At 40.8% G+C, this 14,805-nt stretch overlaps 1 protein-coding gene across 1 annotated transcript in view; it reads left to right on the forward strand.

Annotated features, from left to right (window-relative positions):
• EPHA3 (EPH receptor A3) overlaps positions 1-14,805 on the forward strand; it is a gene marked incomplete at its 3' end in the record, with an annotated part of 215,811 nt that overhangs the window by 147,849 nt on the left and 53,157 nt on the right. The window lies entirely within an intron of this gene.

Below are 14,805 nucleotides of genomic sequence, written 5' to 3' on the forward strand. Positions count from 1 at the left end.
TTGATGTCAGGCACATAAAAAACCAACATTGAATTAGAGAGGTTTAAAACACAGCTTTTTGCCCTTTTTATTTTTCCTTTACAAGTTGTCTCACTAACTCTGAATTATTGCCAACATGATGGGGGTGTGGAGCTAAATACTGAGTTAGATCCTGGAGTCATAGTTGATAGTGTGTCGACTTACTAAAGTCATTGAAGTCCTGCATGAGCACAGAAGTATGCTTTGACTTGGATCAGAGCTTTTGTCACTGCTGCACTATTCTACCATATGCTTCTCATTTGACAAGGTTCCATTTATCTGGAAGATGTGAAGAATCTAGATTTTTCTCTGACATTTGTTTAGGTACCATTCCTTTAGGAGCAATGCTTGCCAGTGAAGAGAAGGACTAGATCCTGAAATTTCTATACTTCTTCTCTATGTGGTGCAAAGGAAGCTTTGTACTGAAAGCATGTGTGCAGTAAGTCTCCTCCCACCTCCTTCCATCCCACACCCAGTCCCCGAAATACCTACAAACCTAGTTAACATTGTTCTAAGTAGACGTTCTCCTAGTGAGCTACATTATTGCAGTGTTTTTCACTATAGAGGATATAGCTGTTCTCCTCACATCACAGATCAGCTTTAGTGGGAGGCATAAAAATGTGTGAGCAGATGGTTTTCTGAGAGCAGTCACTACATTTCCAAATGCTCTGTAGGCTGAGGTGAATCTACTAAATTGAAACATCTTCTCGTGATCCCTTTCTCATCTAGGCATTGACTTCAGCTCTGAAACTTGCATTTTGTGCCCATTCCAAACAATTTGCTGCTGTTAACAGCTACATTTTTTGGACGTTTGTGCTGGTGACTTGAGCAGCCCTGTTTAGTTGCTCGCTTTTCTTCTGTTTTTTATATCAGAGATATTGCCTTTCAGCCTGTTCATCACCATAGCAGTTAGAAATCCCCTGGGGACACTCCATAGAATGAACTGTCTAGGATCAGTGAAAGATATTTCTCTGCAGAGGCCTTCTGCATTGCAGTGTGCTTCCCCAAGGCCCAGAGCTGACTGCCTCTGCACTGTGATGCTGGGTGGATTTTGATTTTGGTTTGGAATGCAGTTATGTGATACAGCAGGATCATGCATTTCTGGCAATAGAAACTGTGTTTAGTGCAGCCCACAGGCTGCTTAAGCAATTTGTTTGTTTGTTTTCTACTTTTACGTATAGCCTAGTTTTGCTTTGAGTACCTTTGGGAAGTGTGGGCTACTACAGGCTTAACTGTGCCATGTTTGATCATGCCAATTAGTTTATTATATTAGAATTCCTCCAGAAGTTCCACAAGTTACTAAAATTAAACCTTAAATATGTATATGAGTAATCTGTTAAAGCATAATTCCAAAAATGCAATTTGTCTTGCATTCCCTTCCTTGTTAACATCACAGAAGGGACACACCAAAAGCATATTTTTAGCCAATGTCATATTTAAACACCTGGGTGGGGAGTGGAGAGAGAAAGTCTGAAGGTATTGGATTGCATTATAATTAAGGGTTGAACTGGAGGACTTAGCATTTAAAGAAAAGCATTAAAGCACCATTGAACTGGATTTGGAAAAGAACAGATGTCTCCAAAAGCCAGTTATGACTCTAGGGCTATTATTCGTGCTGTCTGACTTTAGGTACATTCCTTCAAGGGCAGGGATATCCACCAACTGGATAAAGCTTCGGTTAAATGTCTGAGCTCTGCTAGACTCAGGGAAGCAGGAGAAGTATATGGCTCCATTCTGTGGATGGAGTATCACATGGAATGATCCTGTTCACAAAGGCTGGACAGATCCTGGGGACAGACCCCTTGGCAAGCCTGCAAAAGGAGTATCAGTCAGTAGGCTGTTAGTTTTGGAGAGAGGATTGAAGTACAGAAGGGTCCCTACGATCTGGATCTCCTCAGTCTCTCCCGAATCCAGGCTATTTCACTCCTGCCAACCTTGATTTGAGAGGCCTGTATTTTGCAATAGGTATGATGAAGTTGCAGTTTTAATCCTGGATTTTCAGTATCCATGTGCTTGCACTGGCAGGGCCCATCCCAGCTTAGTGAAAGCTGCCCACCCAAAACACTGGGTTTCAAGCGTATGAGTTTCCAAGAGCCTGAGGCAGAGCTGCAGAGTGTTTTCTATTTTCTAATGACAAAATTGTGGGGTTTGTGGCAATTCTCGTGGTTGTAAAAATCAGACACTGTCCATCTTTACTTCGAATGAGCTCAGTTCAGGATAGGCATCAGCTGGCATTATGTTTGCTGGGTCTCTGAGCGCCAAAGGCCTGCTAGATATCGAACAAATATTTCTTTCCATGCTTCTCACCGTATACATGGGCATTTATGCCTATAAATCCATCAGCAGCCTAATAGATCAGAACGCGCATAGTGCTAATTTTCTGTAATGCAGCAACTGGGAGATCTGCCAGTGTGTGCTAAAATAAATTCAGCTGATATGTTAGTCAGTCAGCTTGCACAGCAGCTCCGTTTCTGTACGTAAACAGATCATATACACACATACATACATGTGTTTATAATTTGCATACCGATCTCCATATATACACACACAAAAAGGGTCACCTTAGACGTTGGTACCTTTGCAGTGACTTTGTGTTCTCAAACCTGTCACTAGCAATCTCAGTAAGATTTTCCTCTCAGTAAGTTTTCAAGCCTGGTCTAGAAGGAGAGGAAAGGTGTGCTTCACTGTCACTTGTGAGGTTTGAAACATTCAGACCCTGATTCTGATGGTGCTGTGAATGCCGGAAGGATAATACGTTTTAAAGTACAAAACTGGTGTAAAGCCAAGATCCGGTCCCCTGACTCGAGGCAAACTCAGAATCATTTCAGAAGATGGATTGTTTTTTTTTTCTTCCAACTGTCTCACCTGAGTTTTGCTGCACTTTTATTGCCCTTTGTTTTCCTTTCTTTCCAGCAGAGGTTAATGAGCAAACATCTCTTTAAGACAAAAACAGCAAAACCCAACCAAAAAGGTCTCTTGCAAAATATGGTGAGACAAGTATGACACTGCAATAGTTCTTATTCCTGTGAGTCTTTCTGTCTTTGGTATGAAAGTTAAATAGGATTATGTGCCCTTTCTCTTTTAGTTTGTTGATTATCCCTTCAGTTGCCACCTGATACAGCTTCCTCCAACTCATATTGAAGCATTCTGCTGCTGCACAAAGCAAGCTCTCACCTCACATCAGTATGTTGCACCATGCAGATGCTATCTCCTAATAACACCAGTCAACCCCATTTAAGGAGGGTCGCTGGCAGCTATGGGAGAGGATGTGGAATACGGTACCCCTGGAGGTGGCATGCTAATTGTGAATGTGCCACACAGAGAGGCTTACAGCCATGCCATGCTGCCTGACTTGCTGCTAGCATGAGCAGGTGTCTGGGCACAGATATTCTAAGTCTTTTTTTAATGCATTTATCGATAAAGAGGAAAAAGTTGTCTGTTCCTTCGAGCTTCCCCAAAAGGAAGAGGCGTCCAGCTCAGGGCTGTTCTGCCTTATGGCTGTAGCAAGTGAAAGGCTCACACTTGCTCAAGGAGGTATTAAATGGGAATTGTGTGTGGAATTCACTGAAGAAAGTGAGATTTGTTAGGGACAACACAATTATGCTGCTGGGTAATCAGTTTACAAAAATGAGAGGAGGTTTTTCAGTGCAAAACATAGCCATAGGGTCAGGGATATATATGAGTTGGATATGTTTTGCAGATGGCGTGTGAGAAAGTATCAGTTCTTCTGCCCTATCACTGCTTTTGTGGTATCACATGCTGTCATACCGGTTGTAGGTATGACTCAGTAATGCTGAACAAAAAGATGTATATTTTAGCCAAGGACCTAATTGACTTAAAATAAGCACTTTAAATAGACATATTCTCGGCAGTGATCTTTGCAATCTAGAGAAGACAAGGAGAACTTTCAGAACTTGCGGAAATCTGTACCATTAGCAGATATTTTCTATCTAGGTCTTAGGACTCTTGGCCATCTACAGGTATTCCAGTACACACAGTGCTGTCCCCATCCTTTCCTCCCAGCAGCTCTGGTGAGAAGGTTCACCATACAAGAAGTGGTTTGTTTGATCTAAACTGTTTGCTTAGGTTGGTTTAGCTTTGTATTTGTTGATTCTAACAGCTATAAACTCATGCAAACAAAATGATAGTGGTGCGTCTAATACATAATAAATACAGTTCTTGCTGTGTTTATTGCGTAAAACAAAACAAATACTGAAAGCATTCTCAGCTTGTTGAAACTTAGGGAAGTCCCAAAGTGAGTGATAACAAATAAACCTTGCTATGTTTCTGCACTTCCTATCTAACAAATAAATACGATGTCTGTGCAAGTACAATCCAAATAGGTCTATTTGGATATATGCATACACCTAATGATAAACATTTATTTAACCGCTTAAGAGAGAAGTCAGAAATTACTAGCATTCACTGGCCAATACCTTTAAAAGCTCTAATTTTACCTGGAGAAGGTGTTAGAATTGGTTTGTAAGGCACTCTGATTCTAGGCCTGTATCCCAAAGCTGTGTAAGTTGATGCGTGAAATTGGCACAGAATATTTCCTCAGCAGTCTTGTTTTTGGCACTGTGAAGAAGCTCAGAGGCTTTGTCTTCTCCTACCTTTCCAGAATATAATTCTGTTAAGCTTCCTCTGGCATTCTATTTTCAATTCAATCTTTAGCATTCCTGTAGTTGAGTACATCCTGTACCTGGGGAGGACTAACCCATCATGTACCAGGACATGCTGGAAGCCAGCTGGCTGGAAAGCAGCTTGGCAGAAAAGGACCTGAAGGTCCCGGTGGAGCATCTGGGACTGCAATAGGAACAGCACTACCACAGGTCAAGTGAGGTGATCCTTCTCCTCAACTCAGCACTAGTGAGGCCACATGTGGTATATCCAGTTTAGCTCCAGCCCAGCACAAGAGAGACTTGGATATACTGAGGCAAGAGCAACAAAAGGTCAGTGAGAAGATTAAAGGAGAGAAACATCTGTTATGTGAGGAGAGGCTGAGAGATGGGACTCCCCAGCCTGGAGAAGAGAAGGCTCAGGTGGATCTTATCAATGTATATAAACAGCTGGTGTGGTACAAAGAAGACAAAGGGAGATTCTATTCGCAGGTTCTTAGTGGCAGGACAAGAGGCAGTGCTCGCAAGCTGAAATACAAGAGATTCTGGTCAAACGTAGGAGTAAACTTTTTTACTCTTAAGTGTGATTGAGCCACTCTAACAGGTAGCTCAAAGAGAGTGTAGTATCTCCGTCTGTGGTGGTATTCAAAACCTGACTAGTCAAGATCCTGAGCAACCTGCTCTGGTTAACCCTGCTGAAAGCAGGGAGTTGGAATGGGTAATATACACAGGCCCCTTTCCAACTCCAGCCATATGTGATGATTGTGTGCAAAAAGGATAACTCAAAGGAGAAAAGGTAAGGGACTGATCAGTAATCATTGCCCTCTTTTAACTCTGACCTTTTTATCCATGTAGCAAGGGCTTCTCAATGAAACCTGGGGGAGTAAACTCCCCATGTATTTTACTTAGGTTGGAGAGAGAGTAAACCTGTGGGTGCAGAGGGGCTGTAAACCTCAATATCCCTGCTTCAAAGAAATTCAGGAGAGTATCGTTGAATTAATTATTTATTTAGAGACGGGAACCTCAAAATCTTTTTAATTTGTCAGAGCACATAAACTTTATGTGTACATGAATATGGAAAACAGCATAGGATTGGCTTAATTTACAGAATGCCTTCAGAAGACTAGATATCTTTAAAGAGAGTGATTTGATTTATTTAAATTGCCTGTGGGTTACTGCCTCCTTCCTAAGCTTTTTCACCAGAGAGCCTGCATGATTCAATCTTGCTCTTATGTGTATTGTACAGCATTATTGTATGCTGCAGTGCTACAGCAAACAGCTATGGTACTCCCCCTTGGATTCAGCAATGGGTAAACTGAGACCTACTTTCCACTACCAGCTTTCCCCATGTGAATATTGGGATTCTTGATTATGGGGGCAAGCGGTTTTAAATTGCATCTGAGCATTTCAGTTAAATTACCGCATACCTCTGTGTAGTCACACTTGTGTTACTCTAAGAATTAGGTTTTTTCCTACTTTTTCATATTAAATTAATTGGGACATTCTAAAGGTAGAGTGCACGTTTTGGGATTTGAATTTATCTGAACAAATTAGTTTATAAACAAGTTTGCATTACACCAGTACAGTTTTACTATGGAGACAGGTAATATACGTTGAAGATGTCTTTGGGCTTCCTAGCTGCAGGAACTGTGAAAGCTCCGGAATATCAACTGCTGTCCCAAGAGAGCTTGTCCACAGTTCTATCTTTAATTTCCATGTACCATATTCAAATGGGTCTGGGTCATCGCATTGTCCAGGTAGACCAGAGGGGAAACAGGGGCAAAGCAAAGAGAATGAGGAAAATCAAAACTCTGTACATAGGGTAGGTGGGAACAAGGGGATTAAGTCTGTGACCCCCTTTTTGCAACAGAATATTCCTGGATAGAGCAGCTACTCCATACTAGGCTGAATATTCTGTCTCCAAATAACCAACTTTGCGTGTGCGTCTTCTGAGCTCTTACCCATTCTATTACTTCCAATATGATTCAATGTTCAGGGTTCCAGCAAAATGGTTATTAGCAACAAATTTCAGTGAATATAATTAAATTTTCTGTATTTTCCAACTATACCCATGCTGATGCCTAAATCTTTTTTCTTTTAATACCTCCGGTCTTTTTTGCGTGACTGCTTGATAATAAAATAGACTGTTTTCTTTTAATCACCAAGAGCCTAGGGTAGCAGCTTTAAATGCAGTATTATGTTTGGTTAGCTCTTAAGGACTTAAGGCCTTGTAAACCAAGGTCTCAACAGTGCAGCTGCAAATGGTGATGGTAACTGAGTTCATCTACAATGTCAATACTAAATCAATTCCAGAGAGTTTTGTGCTGTCACCTATCTTGACACTGGGAGAGGAACACAGGGAACATGTTGTAACAAGAGGCTTCCTCAAACTCTGCTCTGAGTTCAAGCCAGCTCTTTCACAGAATCTGTGTAGGATTGAGATAGTTAAAAAAGTTAAATTGGGGTATAACTAGGAACCTGCTTACTTGCTGTAGAAGGAAATGCAAAGGAAACACAGGAGGCCTTTTGTAGGCTAAATTCCACCTGGAGATATTACTCTTTTCCTAGTAACTGTAGAAAGTGAGTAAACTCCTTATATAAGTGTCTTAAATATCCTCAGCCTGAGTTTTGGTCTCTGCACAATTCAGTTGTGCACTTGAAAAGTGTTGATTCCTTTCTCGGTTTATATAGGAAACATAAAGAGAATAACCACCCCTGGGTCCAAAATGAAACATCTACACACGGGTATAATATAGAGAATAACAAAAACAACCCAGGTATGCCCTATGTCATCTCAGGCTTCCCTAGAAGAGCAGTAGTCTTATCAGGAGTCTGAAACACAGAAGGGATAAGTTTAAGGAGAAGGTAACCAGTAAGGCACTATGGAGTTTTTGCAAGGGGCCAAAATGGAAATTGTTGAAAACTGAGCACTAGGTACAGAAATTAGGATCATTGTGAGGAGAGTCTTAAAAGGTGTAGATGTAGCTGGTTTCTAATACCTCGATCTACGTGCGTCATTTGCAGGTTGGAAATTCCAAGCCATCTTTTAGTTTCAGCTTGGGAGGCCAAACATTTAGGACAGAGAAAGAGTAAATTTTTCAGTGCTGTTGTAAGCAAAGACTTGCTTGGCTCCCAGGAAAGGTTGTTAAAACCTCCTCAGAGCTAGATTTTTATTTACCTGAAATCCGTGGCTTCATGGGAATAAATTCAGCACCAAGTAGAGCACCAAGCTTTATTTCAATATATCTTTGATTACTTGCAGGAACTGTGATGCTGTTTGCATGTTCAGCCTTTATTCTGTTAAGCTAGACTGCACTGTCTTCAGCAACTCACAAACGGTGTGTGATGCTCCCTGTTTAAATAAAATCCATATTTAGAAAGGGTTGTGTGGACTTTACAATCTATATCCCAAGACAGGTCCCTTAAGTAGATCTGTCTTCTAAGAGACAATTTGAGAAAGCCACAGATGTTTGGGGCATGATATATTTCTTTCTTTCCCCACGGTCCTTATAAAAAGGGCGAGAAGATAGACTTATTAAAAGTGAGCTAAAGACATGATGTAGGGAGTCTGTGGTTCACTGACTGTTATTACAGCTGTGCCCCCTTACGTACTGAATACCTAGGACGTGCTTGGTTTTTTGAATGACATTTATCTTTTGGGTTTCAAACATTCCTGGCATAAATAAAGATTTTACGCTTTTCAAATGTGTTTTACAGTTCAGCCCGGAGGCTATTCAAGGATCATTTTAACTCAATAAAACTCCTCCTTTAGGGATATAAAAGGGAAGTGTTTTAACAATGTCACTCCATGCATAGCCTGTTATTAGCTAGAGACGTTCTGCCTGCGAAGCCTTTGATCCCTTTTCCCCTGAATGTCAAGGAAGCTCTGCCGAGGCTTCAAAGTCTGACATACATGAGTCTCTTCTGTGTGCACACAGTGCTCATGTGAATGCTCATGACCTTAGACAAAGTTTGCAGGGGAAGTTTGTGGCTCAGCTTTGATTTTTCACTTCCAGTACTTTTAGCTACCTTTTCCAGAGGTCATGTTAAAATTGTGTTCAGCAATCAGTGGATAATGGTTTACTCGCTTCTATTACAGTCTTTAACATAAGGATACACGTGGATTTTCATTTTAATATCTTGGCTTGGTAAAATAGTAAAATAAAGGTGAACAGGATGCTTAGCACTCAGTTAAATAATATTCCTTAGACTTCTGGCTCTCTCCCCCTTATCTATGCTAGCATTCTCAGTAATCACTGAGGGAAACAGTCTGTGTTTCTCTTGATGGTAAACAAAGCTATCAACTTCCCTTGCTTCAAGAAGCTATTCCATCTAGTAAATTTGCAGGCTGGGGACAGCTGGGTAAAAACTGTTACTTGTTTCTTTGGGTCTAGGGTCTATTCCTGTCCGTGGGAATTGTTAATGTAATAACTATTTTTTAGAAGCATTTCAATATAAAGCCAAATTATAGTTTGAGTTAGGCACCCCTGCGTGTTACAGGCTTCACATACACGCGGCTTTGGTTTGGCTCACACCAACTATGTAAGCTGGTTTCAGCCTTGGGATGTGCTATCCTATAAAGAAGAAATAACTAAACGTTCATGGAAAGGAAAAGCACACTCAGCACCTGACTCTTGATGTTATGGGCCGGGTGGATAAATTCTTCATTCCGAAAACTTCACACCAGGAAGCCTGAGGCTCTAATGTTCTATAAAGCAAAGCAACAATGGGGTAGGAAAGGCAAAGCAAAACTGTTTATTTTAAACTGATACGGTCTTAAACACATCCAGTGAAAAATATGAACTACTGCAAAGCTCCCACCATCACCATCTCAAACAGAGAACAGAAAGAATAACGTTTGTGTTATGAGTACCTTTGGGCTGAATCCTTATGAAAGCATATACAGCATTTGCCTCCTCTCTGAAATAACAGCTGTGAATGCCATGGCACCATAATTTTCAGTTTCTGAAGTGAGTGCCTTGTGCAGCCTGATACTTCCCAAATGGACATGGCGTTTCCATGATTTATTACACATGTGTTAAACATATGAGCAAGTCTAACGTTTTGCTTGCTCTGTGGAAGGCGTTTGCTATCTCTGTTAATAAAAAGAGGGAGAAATAAGAACATGAATGTGCAACACTTAATGAAGTTTGCTTTTAATTTAGAATTTATTTGCAAGAGTGAGAAATGAGCTCTGGTAATCTCTTGTCCAGTGACAGCTGCTGCCCAGAAGGTTGCCTTTCTCTGCACTTGAGATTGAAATCAAGCTGCTGCCCCTTAGTGTAATTCCTGCTTGTTTTCCCTTTTCCAGTTCCCTGCTATCTTTCCCTCACGGCATCTGTGCAAAGCCTGCAGCCACTCTGGAGGCTATAACCACAGGCTGGAGTCCACGTGCTTCCAGATGCATTTGGGCACTTAGGCCATAATGCAGGTAGTTATCCATTAAAATAGCCATGAACAAATCAGACTTTAAAATTGTCCTGTTTGTGGGAGAAACTTACTCCTTACTCAGCTCCCTCACACAGCTTTGTTACATCCAAAGTTACCCTGCTTCTATTTGTACTTAAAGAAGTTTTGTTCTGTTTTATTTGTTCCACATTTTAATATGTGTAAATACCCACATATCGATAGACCTTTTCTGGAAATGGGAAACCTTTTCACCTGCTTCTTTATGATTGTATCCTACTAGGATCCAGCCTGGATCTGGTGTGAGGGTCCAATAAGCTGACCTGAGCATCTTGCTGCTGGGATGGCCAGACTCTGGAACGCCTGATCCCTGTAACAGGGAAGGTGCCTTTGTGTTCTGGCTGATGGTCACCTAATGATGTTATAGAATCACATTTTACAGCCCAAGTCATAAAAAAATATATTGAGCCTGCTTCAGCTCAAGGAGAAGGTGCAGGAACACAAACACAAGTACTGTGCTGGTTTAACTATGCGTCCTGGAGATTAAAGGGCAAAGGACCGTGTCTGCACGTGCATTGAAGAGGTGGGTAATTGTATCTGGAAGAGGAGCATGTAGGGTTTAGCAGGTTTCCAAAGTGTTGTTAAAGTGTGACTGTTTCCTCTTCCTCCTGCCTCCTGGGAGGCAGCTGGGGACCCAGCACTGACTGGCCCAGCTTGGAATGTGCCTGTGGGATTAGGCTTGCTTTTACCTTGTAGAGAGAAGGCAGTGCCTCAAACTGCACTCAGTGGAGAAAGTAAATAGCAATGAAGGCAGAGAAGGTTTGAAATAGTACAATTCCTACATTCTGTGAGCAGGCTTCTGTAAGAAACCCCTTAGATGCTAATCTACAGACAAGATGTAAAGAGTCTAAGGATGAGCATAACAGTTCATACAGACATGATTCATGTTAATTTGATAGATTCATGTTAATGTAATTATGCCATGGAGATGTGACATCATTATTCTGATTTGCAAGTCATTACTTAGGACTCTGCCATGAATAGAATGCTGGTTGGTAGTGGAAGGGTTGGGTAAACCAAAAGATAGAAAGGTTGGTTCATGAAACTCCAGGTGTTGGGTTGTTGAGTGCAATGTGTATGCGCAGCAATATGACCGGTGCCAGAGTAAATCATGCATGCGTGCCTGATGCTTGCACCGGGGTAGTTGCTCTCATGTATTCTGACTGTGACTCTGGTTTGCTAGAGAAACTGCCTCTGAGTGATCCGCTTCTGCATTCAAACACTGGTATTCCCACTATGACCTGTATGATAGTTCTGTGGCTTGGGCACTGGTCCTCTGAACCTTACATGCTTGGGGTTGGGTCCCAGTGGATCCTGCTGTCAGAAGCTGTAGATTTAATACTCAGATTGTCATCTTTATTTAGTGCTTTTGTTCCACATCACCTCCTAGGGGCATCATAGACATTAAAGAAAATTTATATCAGATTACAGTAGTATGATTAGATAGTAATATCATCAGTTTTCTACAGAAAAAGAAACAAACCTTCTAGTTATTCAGTAGTGCAGAAGTTGTTGCAATTGGGGTAATACAGTCAGTTTTGTCGGCTCAGGTGTGTTCTTGATAACCGTCTTTCAGCATAGCTTGGAATATTTTGCTCTCTGGTAGCTGATTGTAAGCAAAAGCCAGAATAAGTGGGCTGGCCATGGTCATTTGGGGATGAAATCCTTCCTTAAAATTGAATTTGTGATCTAGAGACCTAAGCAAGAAACAGCAGGACTCTAAATGTTTCAGCAGTTGTACACACATGGCTTCCCAAAGTTAATACTGGGTTCTCTCTGTCAAAGGAGAGGGAGTTTTCTTCCAGTACATATATATGCATCTGTAAGCCAGTCACATATGAAAACAATAACAAGGAATAAGGAAAAAGTCAATCCTCCAGCTGCTATTCAACTGGAGAAAAACAAATGATCTGTTGGGGTCAGTTTCCCTGGGAAATGAATTTGAGTAGAGTTTTATTGTCATCTCCACTAGATCCTTCATGTTATTTGCTTGCACCTTTAATAGTCATGACTGAGGAGATATTTACACTTGTGAGTTTAAGCTCCCTGGATCATTGCATTTGTTACCTTTTCAACATCAACATTCCCAGTCGTCACAAATGCTACCTAACAACATTGAGCGCTCAAAGTACATTTCCTCTCATAACTCCAAGGAGTTTTGAATGTCCATATTAACTGCTTAAACTAGTCATAAACCAGTTAGGCTGGAGTACCAGACAAATAGTAGCCATGCGATGCAGAAACACACTTCTGCATGAGTTGCATGTAAACCTCTTAATGCATGGACGCACAAGCCTAAAGTTAATTACAAGAAAACCCAACTCTTATTTGGTGTAGAATAAAGAAGAATACTCGTACATTAATCAAAACACCAATAAAAATGTAAATATATAGAGGTATATGAGCTGTAGGATTTATCCCAAAATCACCGAAGCATCATTTATTCAAGTTCTTAGTCTAAAAAAGTACTCTCTTGAAGTTTTATCTAAAATGTATGTTTTCTAAATAATAAATTATCGTAAGTTTGTGTTGCTATTGATGCTTTGATATAATTTTTAAAGCTTCAGTTTATTCTAAAAAGCTTCATAATGTGCCATTATTTGCTAAGCCATAGTACAAAATTGGTTTTGTTAGTGGGAGCTGCAGACATTTGAAATATCTGTTCTAGTATTCTGCTGTTCCACAATCTAAATGTCCTTTAATTTAGGAAGGGAAAGTCTTGAAACCATTTATGTCATCTTGGTCAAACCAAAGTGTGGCATCTCTCTGTAAGTCAATCCCATGTGTTAGTAGAGGAGTCATTGCTGGGCATAAGCAAAGAAACAATTTAATAAGAGAGAGATAGACAGACTTCAGTTGTGCTGGGCAACAGGCACAGCAGAAGAGCTAGACCACTTCTGTCAACATGCAGCGGAGTCTGGTTTGAGGAAAGGCAGATTAGGGCTACAGCTGTGGCAGGTTGTGCCGAGTGACAGCCCCTCCAGGCACAGGGTCCCGATGCCCTTCTCTGCACCCATCCACTGGGGTCTGCAGGACTGGCTATCAGGGATGCTTACTTCAAGATTTATCCTTGATCCCTTCAACTCTGTTTGTTTCAGAATGAGGGTCCCAGTGCTGAAGTCATCCCAGGAGCCACACAGTTCGGTTTCGCCTGTGCTTCAAAGAGCTGTAAACCTGACATAGTGCCAGGAGAGGAACTGCTGGAAAAGAGGTTCTTGTGAGGGCTGTCCTCTCCAGGGCTCTGTTTTATCAACAGAGACACAGAGGCAAATCAAAGTCAGCTATTGCTTGTAAAATCCAATGTGAACACACAGAGGATGGGAACAGCAGGAAAATGATGAAATCCGTACCTAGATATTGAGTCTGTATTTTTAGCATCCTTTGTGTTTCAATGTTGAAATGCTCAGATGATATATGAGATAGTTTAGCAAGATGTAAAGAAAAAACAAAACCAAAACAAAACCACAAATAAAAGAAACAACCCACAAAGCCCATAACTCTAAATATTGAGTCACAAATACATAACTTTCCTCTGAACACAAATAGTATGGTTTATCCTCTGAAAAAATAACTGACCACCAAAATATCTGAATACACTGTTCCTTTATGCACTGAAGATTAATGCCTTAAAACTAGGTAACTTTTGTAATCCACATAGTTAAAATTAGGTGTTATTTAAACAGATTTGGAATACATAACTCATAGGTTCAGTAGCTGTTGCGGTGTGCTGGTGTGCGGCATTGTGTTGCTGCTCTGCACATGGGGTCAAAGGAGCCTGAAACTTTGTGTTTGCTATGATTATATATCTCCCCTCCTCTTGTCCATGTGGTAGGATGCTGTTTCTTCCAGATACTCTGTATGTATAATTTCCAAGCAGCTTTGGAAACCCTAGGGATTAGAAAATGTATATGAATGTTTTATAATGTTATTGATAACTGCAGAGCAGATGCTTTTCTAATAAACCGCTGTGAGATAAGTTACTGGTAGCATCTGCAGAGATGGGTGTAAATGAGCTCAAAATAATTAACACTGTGTTAGAAGAAAGCTTTTTTCCAAAGCACATCTGTATTGGAGCAAGTAAGATTATTTCAGCCTGCCCTGAGAATGTGTTACAGCACAAATTACCATAATTTACTAAGGGAAAAGCCGTTTCTGTTAATCATATATTAATTATTCATAAAATCTGTATTAATGTTACCTTAATGGGAAGTGTTACCAGCTGGGGTACTGGGCTTGGCAATCTATTCCCATACAAAAAAAGATTGATTGCTTGACTTAAGACATAAAAATGACTTACAAGAGCATAAAAGCAGCAAGCATAGGTATATGAGTTAACACAGAGCTGGCTACGGTAGAGCAGTCCAGTCAGCTAACTGCTTTGTGTTTTGGCTCTAACTCTGGTTTGTGCCTGAGTGGAATTCAAGTGGGATTACTGAAGGATGTTCATTACAAACCAGTCCTGTACATTTTGCCCTAATGCTTTTCAGCTCTTCAGCAGGCATAGGTCTGGTGAGTCTGAGTAAAATAGAGAAAGGCTCCTTCCCATTCTGCTTAAAACCAAACACATAAAACCCCTCTCCAAAACACGATTTCAGTAATTTAAATTCGGATACTTTTATAACTCTTTAATCTTCTCAGAAAGCTATTGTGAACCATGTGTCCTCTAAAAATACTGCTTAGAGAATATGTTTCAACCCAGACC

Source organism: Psittacula echo (assembly GCF_963264785.1).
Source record: "Psittacula echo genome assembly, chromosome: 3".
Classification (NCBI taxonomy): domain Eukaryota; kingdom Metazoa; phylum Chordata; class Aves; order Psittaciformes; family Psittacidae; genus Psittacula; species Psittacula echo.